Genomic DNA, 8291 nt, shown 5'->3' with positions numbered 1-8291 from the left:
TAAAATGCAAAAAAAAAATAAAAATGCGTTGGGTCATTGGATGACCATGATAATATATATGGCTTGGTTATGGCTAGATCAATAAATTTTCACTATAGTATTTGATAGCAAAATGAAAGAAAATATAGTAGTATATAACAATATTTCAAATTGGTATAAGGTAAGAATTGAAATACTAACTGCCTATATAAGTTTAAAAAGGGAACTGGACCTATTATATTATATAAGCTTAATGTCTCACTTCATCGACCTATCACCGATTAATTTTAGTATAGAATCTTATGGTATTAGAGCAAGTCGCCGACTGTAAAATATCAACCCAATAATATATACGGACTTTAAATTTAGGCGAGTTTGATAGGGAATTGGTCCAACTCGATCATAAAAAAAGTTCAATTCCTCCAAGGTTCACCTTGAAGAGTTTGAGGGAGGTTGTTTACAAAAAGAATAAATAAATATAACAATATATCGTGTTAGCTCAGCAAGCCTCACGCACTTTGATTATCTCACACACTCTCAGTATGAACAATCTCTCACACACACACAGAGAACACACACTAGAATCTTGATGAAATGTAGAGAGGGTTTCTTGGAGAAAAGAGATTCTCTTATTGACTGAATTCTAACTTCTACAAGATACAATAACCGAGCTATTTAAAGCTGGCATGAGAGTGGTAACTGCCACTAACTAACTGACACAAGAAAACAAGAAACTAAGCCTCCAACGGCTATTTCCTAACAAACTAACTAACTCCAACGGCTAGTCTCTGGAAGCTGTTTCTTCTTTGTTTTGCATTTCCTTTTCTAAGTCTGAGACTAAGTGTGCACTCATTCTTACAATTCTCCACCTGAGTACACACTTCAGTCTTTACAGCAGATCTTGATCAAAGCCTTGCAATGATCAAACTTGTCTCTCCCTAGAGACTTTGTTAGCATATCAGCTGGATTGTGTAAAGTGTCAATCTTGACCACCTTCACTCTTCCCTTCTCTGTTTCATCTCTAATAAAACGTAGTCTCACATCTATGTGTTTGCTCCTCTCATGGAAATACTGATGTTTAGCCAAACACATAGCTGAGCTACTGTCACAATGAACAACCATGGTTCTCTGATTAAAACCAAAATCTGAGATTACACCCTGAATCCAGAAGCTTTCTTGTACTGCTGCAGTTAATGCCATATACTCTACCTCTGTTGTTGATAGAGCAACAACACTTTGTAACCCAGACTTCCAACTGACCACAGTTCCAAACATAGTGAACAAATAGCCAGCTTGAGACTTCCTATTATCCAGATTAGTAGCATAATCTGCATCACAGTAACCCACCACTACTTCCTCAACCACCTTATCACAGCCATTAAACACAATACCACAGCTACTAGTGCTTTTCAAGTACCTCAGAATCCACTTGAGGGCATTCCAGTGCTCCTTTCCTGGATCAGCCATGTATATGCTAGTAACTGAGATAGCATGAGCCAAGTCTGGCCTAGTACAGATCATGGTGTACATAATACTTCCAACCACGCTAGCATAAGGGATAGACTCCATCTCCTCTGCCTCTTGCATAGATTTAGGGGCCTGCTCCTTAGATAGCTTGAAACTCTGTGACAAAGGTGTTGAAGCAGCTTTGGCATTCTCCATGTTGAATCTCTTCAGTACCTTCTCAATACAATCTGACTGAAAGAGCCATAACTTCTTACTGCTTCTGTCTCTCTGGATGTTAATACCAAGGATCTTCTTAGCCTCTCCTAGATCCTTCATCTCAAAACTAGACTTCAAATCATCTTTGACCTTTTGTATCTCAGCCAAAAATGGTCCAGCAAGAAGCATATCATCTACATATAACAACAAATAGGCTACTAGAGTGTTGCCTTTCTTCTTAATGTAGATACAGTCATCAAACTTGGATCTTAGAAACCCAATCTTCACCATCTGCTCATCAAACTTTCTATTCCACTGCCTTGGACTTTGCTTTAGCCCATACAAGCTCCTTTTAAGCAAGCAGGTCTTACTCTCATTTCCAGGCTTCACATAGCCCTCAGGCTGATCCATGAAGATTGTTTCCTCAAGATCACCATTGAGAAAAGCAGTCTTAACATCAAGCTGCTGCAATTCCCAATCTAATTGGTTCACCACAGCCAGCAAAATTCTAATAGAGACGTGCTTCACAACAGGAGCAAACACCTCATTGAAGTCCACACCTTCTTGCTGTGTAAATCCTCTAGCCACCAAACGAGCTTTGAACTTAACTCTATCTTTATCAGTAGTTTCAATCTTTTTCTTGAACACCCATTTGCAGCTGACTAACCTCCTTTCCTTCACATCAGATTTCAGCTGAGACTTATCCACCAAAATCCAGGTTTTGTTTTGGAGTAAGGACTCAATTTCTTCATTCATGGCTTCTATCCATTTATCTCCGTCCTTACTTCTCATAGCCTCCTTATAAGTGAGAGGATCTGTGAGCTCAATGTTTTCAGCAGCACACAAAGCATAGTAAACTTCATCAGAAAACTTCTGAGGAGGTCTCACATTTCTCTTGCAATCTGGTACTCTCTAGTAGTCTCTGAGGTACCTCCACCTTGACTAGAAACACCTATATCTTCAGCCTCTGTCTCACTCTCAGAATCACTAACTCCACCTACATCTTGGCCACCTGACTCCACCTTAAAAAAGTCACTATCAGACTCATCAGGAATTGAATCCTTCTTCAAGTAGGGCATGTGAGTTTCAGTGAACACCACATCTCTACTGATGATCACCTTTTGCTTACCAGGCTCAATACACCAGAGCCTATAGCCTTTAACCAAGCATAATACACTTTAGAGCCAAGCATAATACACTTTAGAGCCCTAGCTTCAAGCTTACTTTGTTTAGTATGTGCAAAAGCTGCACATCCAAACACCTTGTACTTTAAGTAATCACTATTAACTCCATACCACATGTAATCTGGAGTTTTTGATTTTAGAGCTGAAGTGGGGCACTTGTTGATTAGATAGGTAGCAGTATATACTGTCTCTCCCCGGAATTTGCTGCTCAAACCAGAGCTTAGAAGTAGGCACCTCACTCTTTCCAAAATGGTCCTATTCATCCTCTCTGCAACCCCATTTTGTTGTGGGTTGCAGGGGACTGTCCTATGCCTTTTCATACCCTTCTCTTTACACCACATGTCAAACTCAGTAGAAAGGTATTCTAAATCATTATCTGTCCTAAGGCACTTCACACTCCTACCTTTCTCTAACTCCACCTCTTTGCACCATATTTTAAATTTCTCAAAAGTTTCCGATTTTTCTCTCAGAATATAAACCCACAGTTTCCTAGTGTAGTCATCAATGATAGACAGGTAGTATCTTCCTCCACCAACAGAATTAACAGGAGAAGGACCCCATAGGTCACTGTGTATGTAGTCTAGAGGAGCTTTAGATGAGTGTATACCTGTAGGATAAGGGGCTTTCTTTGCTTTCCCCAAAATGCAATGCTCACAGGGATCCAGCTTGCTGTAGCTTTCTCCAGGGATTAGACCCTTTTTCACCAACTCTTTCATGCTTCCCTCAGCTGGATGGCCTAATCTCATGTGCCATAGCTTCATATTCTCAGTAGATATTGAATGGCTTTCTCCATCAACAGCCTCAGCAGTTAGATAGTAAAGTGTATACTCTCTTTCAGCCACCATAACATCTTGCTTCCCTGATTGCACTAGAATCTTTCCCTGACTCATTAAGATACTGAAACCTTTCTTCTCAAGAACTCCCAAAGAGATTAGATTCCTTTTGACTTCAGGAATGAACCTTACATCTGTCAAGATCTTGATGGAGCCATCTTGATGTTGGAACCGGCAGCGGAAGCGGGCGCATAAATTAATCACATAAAAGTTAGATCTATTTAGCAGATTATTTAGACAAAAGCTATTCGCATAATTATCACATGTATCATGCTCATAACTTGAATTAATCATGCTTTAAGAATATTTGAAACCTAAAACATGCTTTTCTACGGAGCAGAAAATACCTAATTAATTCTCCAAAGAATTGAAGATGGCTAGCTTCTTCTCCACGTGATGCTTTGAGTACTAAACCACAAATCTTCTCTCTGGTTCCCGAACTGTATCTCAATATCAGTGTGGGCTGATCTTACTAGAATACTAGGACTTAAATAAAGAAGACAGAAAGAAATCCTTTTTGGAATAGGAGAGGAATTCGAAAATCTCCTCAGCTGGGGAGGGGAATTTTCGAAAATTACAATGATGAAAATTTGTGTTTTCTGTCTCCTTTATTCTCCTATTTATATTAAGTTCCTATTGGGCCCAGACAGGGATCTATGGAAGGTTTTGGATATGGGCTCATCCAATTTACTTTTTACTAATTAAATTGAACCCACAATTTAATATAAGTTATAATTGGAATATTACGAGCAGCCACTACAGAAGTAATATTGAACTCTCCCCATCCAAATCCGAAATTACAAGTAATCCGGGTTTCCGTTTATCTTTCATTTCCCGTGCTTAAGATTAAAATGTCCATTAATTAATTAATGTCTGCTATTGATTTAATTAATTAACTTCTTATTAATTCCAAGAGTGGACTTAGCATGAAACGCTTATTTATTATTCATAGAGTAATCACACTCCAACTAGCTAGGTTCTTGTTTCGCGCTCCTCTTGAGGACATTATCAAACGAGACTCAGCTCGCGCACGATTCAATATAATAGCAATCCTAGCACCGCTAGATATTGATCACCACTACCCAATATATCAGGAACATTGGGTTACGAAAAACCCGCACCATTTGATAAGTCAAAGTAGTGCATAGTCAATACCGTATGCTCAATGCTAACCTACATTGATTAAGAAATAAATATTTATCAAGACCTCGCCTTTCAGTAGATAGCCTAAGGCAAGTCTTGCTGTTAGATCCGTTCAGTGCTATACCACACCAATGTCATCTTATTTCAGTAAGGCTTAGAAATATGCGGACTGACATTGCAACCTTTCTCGATGGATAGTCAAATTCCATCTAGCTTGTGAAATTCATCTTTTTCTTTGTTTAGAACTGACCGTATTACCTTAAAGTGGACGACGCCCACAACCGGTCTACTAAAACAAAGACTTAGACTTTGTTAAGTTAACTTATACATTTAAACATGCATTAACATCCATTAAATGTAAAACATAACAACATTATGACAAAAAATAATCTGTTTTATTTATTGGAAAATAAAATAAGAGTTTTACAGTATTCAATCACTCGAAACGTGATTTCTAGTATACAAACTCTAACACTTGAAGCCTCAGCTTCACATTCCCAACCCCTCTGATCTTACAAATGTGATTATTTCCAAGCAAAACTGTTCCATCTGCCTCCTTGAGATCATGAAACCAGCTCTTGTTGGGGCACATGTGAAAGCTGCACCCAGAATCCATAATCCACCTCTGATTCACCCCTTTATTTACTACATTCAGGAGTTGGGCAGGAGGATCTACACCCTCTACACAGTCAGAGGTGTTCTGACCCTTGCCCTCAGATGCCTGATTAGGGATGTCAATGTAGCCCGCAACCCGTGGGCTGGCCCGAATAGCCCGCTAAATTTATAGGGTTAGGGTCGGAAATTTCTAGCCCGATAAAAATAAAACCCGATAAGCCCGCACCCGATTAACCCGCAACCCGTTAGGGCCAGACCCGAAAACCCGCTAAAATTTATATTTTTCAATTTTTTACTCCTAATTCAACACTTCGTTGACTAATTTTATGACATAGATAACTAAAAAAAGATAACTTTCAATTTTATGGTAAATATATAAATTATATATTGAATTTTTATTAATATAATAATTGTTAAATAAATTAATCTCACTAAAAGAATATTTAAATTTTTAACATGCATTAAAATTTCACGAAATATCACAAATATTAGTATTTTATGATTGAGTTTAAGCATATATATCAAATTTATCATAATTAAATATTTTATATTTTATAAATATAACTAATTTTCATCATGATTTATTGGATTGTTCGAGCCTTAACCTTATCGGTAGCAACCCGATTAACCCGTCGGGCTAGCCCGAAACCCGAGCTTTTAGGGTTAGGGCCGAACTTTTACAACCCGAAAGAAATCACAACCCGGCAAGCCCGCACCCGATTGACCCGCAACCCGAGTAGGGTTGGCCCGAAACCCGATGGGTCGGCCCGATTGACATCCCTAAGATAGCCTTATCTTCATCTGAAATCTTCACATCCACATAGCCAAGATCATCAATAATCTTGTTGAACTCCTCTAACTGCTCTATGATGAATGTACCTGCAGCAAAACTGTAGGAGTATAGCCTCTTCTTTAGGTAAAGTCTATTTGCTAGGGACTTAGCCAAATAGACTTCATCTAATTTTTCCAGAATCCCCACTGCAGTCTTGCATTCTTGAACATCTCTGAGCACTTTGTCTCCCAGACACAACATTACTGCACTGTGGGCCTTGAGTTGCACCTCCTCCATCTTGGCCTGGGATTTGTCATCAAGAACTGGAGTCTTCCCTTTCTCTGCAGGTGCAAGAACCGCAACCAACCCTTGCTGAATCAGCACAACCTTCATTTTCATCTTCCATAGGCCATAATCATTTTTGCCCGTGAATTTCTCTTCATCTAGCCTCGCTGCCATCTTGAAAATCGCCTGGATCTTAGCTTCAAGAATTTCCCACAGACGGCGCCACTTGTTAGCTCAGCAAGACTCACACACTTTGATTATCTCACACACTCTCAGTATGAACAATCTCTCTCACACACACAGAGAACACACACTAGAATCTTGATGAAATGTAGAGAGGGTTTCTTGGAGAAAAGGGATTCTCTTATTGACTGAATTCTAACTTCTACAAGATACAATAACCGAGCTATTTAAAGCTGGCATGAGAGTGGTAACTACCACTAACTAACTGACACAAGAAAACAAGAAGCTAAGGGCATGTTTGAATTGACACCGAGCTATTTAAAGCTGGCATGTTTGAAGCTAAGAAGCTAACTGACACAGAACTTTTGATGGAAATTCCCCACCTCGAACACCGAAAAAGTCCCGAAGAAATTGAAAGTGTTTCAACAATGTAGAAAATCATGAATTCCAGACGCAATAGGGCGAAATAGAATACGAGAAATCAAGTATTCTAATGCTGTAGTTGGAACCAACTACATAGCAATTAATAATTCAAGACTAATTTCAAATTGGCTTGAATGTTGTGTAACAATTGTATGTTACAAAAGCCCCAAATCCCTACAAAGCCTTCATAATTGAACACAGAATGATGCGCCGGGCTTTAATATGCGGTTATGCTACAATACTTAGAGCTCACCTGGACGTGGATGAGCGATGGCAGAGGCCAAATTGGGACGGCGCCTTCCTTGAGAACGAGAACGATTCTGGATCTTGGAGCAGAATGTGTTGTGCAGTCGTTGAATTCAAATTTGGGGAAGAAATTTTTTGGTTAGAAAACCAAGGAGAAATTGGTAATTGTGTATTACAAAAAAGGATTTACGATAGCGGAAAGATTCTTATCGCAGCCTTTTTGAAAGTTTGTGTAACTTAGCATTACAGCCCTAAACCGACGGGCTGAAGCCCAATGCTCGGGCCTATCAGCAAAACTAAAGTACAATCCAAACACCTGTAGCGCTCATGTAGTGCACTCTAACTGGCCCTAAAAGCCAAACCAAACGCAGCCTAAGCCTCCAACGGCTATTTTCTAACAAACTAACTAACTCCAACGGCTAGTCTCTGGAAGCTGTTTCTTCTCTGTATTGCATTTCCTTTTCTAAGTCTGAGACTAAGTGTGCATTCATTCTTACATATCGGTATAAAGAAAACACTATATAAGTGCTATATAAGTGTAAGGGAGAGTAAAAACCACTATATAAGTCTAAACCACTCCTTCTATCACTTGAATTCGGTCAATACACTATCAAAAGTCACAAAAAAAATTATCTACTTATGATTTAATTGGATCAATAATTTTTTTTAAGTATTGCAAAAGATCAAGCTTAATCCGAAAAGATAGGAGACCATTAGCAAGTTCCCATGTGGTGGGTAACGAGTAGTGAACCATGACGAATTTTGGTTTCACGAAGCTTGCACATGGAAATTAGTCCCTAATTTGGCTTAAGAACAAAATAAACTTAGATCTACCACTCCCAAGTAAGATTCTTTCAAATTAAAATGAAGTAAAATTAAATAATGCATAAACGTGTCGAATGTATATGGTCGGTTAGTATAATTTTTAATGTGGATAATAAGTAATATGTGTGGAGGATAATTGAT

The sequence above is a fragment of the Salvia hispanica genome, chromosome 5 (assembly GCF_023119035.1).
Source record: "Salvia hispanica cultivar TCC Black 2014 chromosome 5, UniMelb_Shisp_WGS_1.0, whole genome shotgun sequence".
NCBI classification, from domain to species: Eukaryota; Viridiplantae; Streptophyta; class Magnoliopsida; order Lamiales; family Lamiaceae; genus Salvia; species Salvia hispanica.
Note: the sequence above shows the minus strand (reverse complement) of the source record.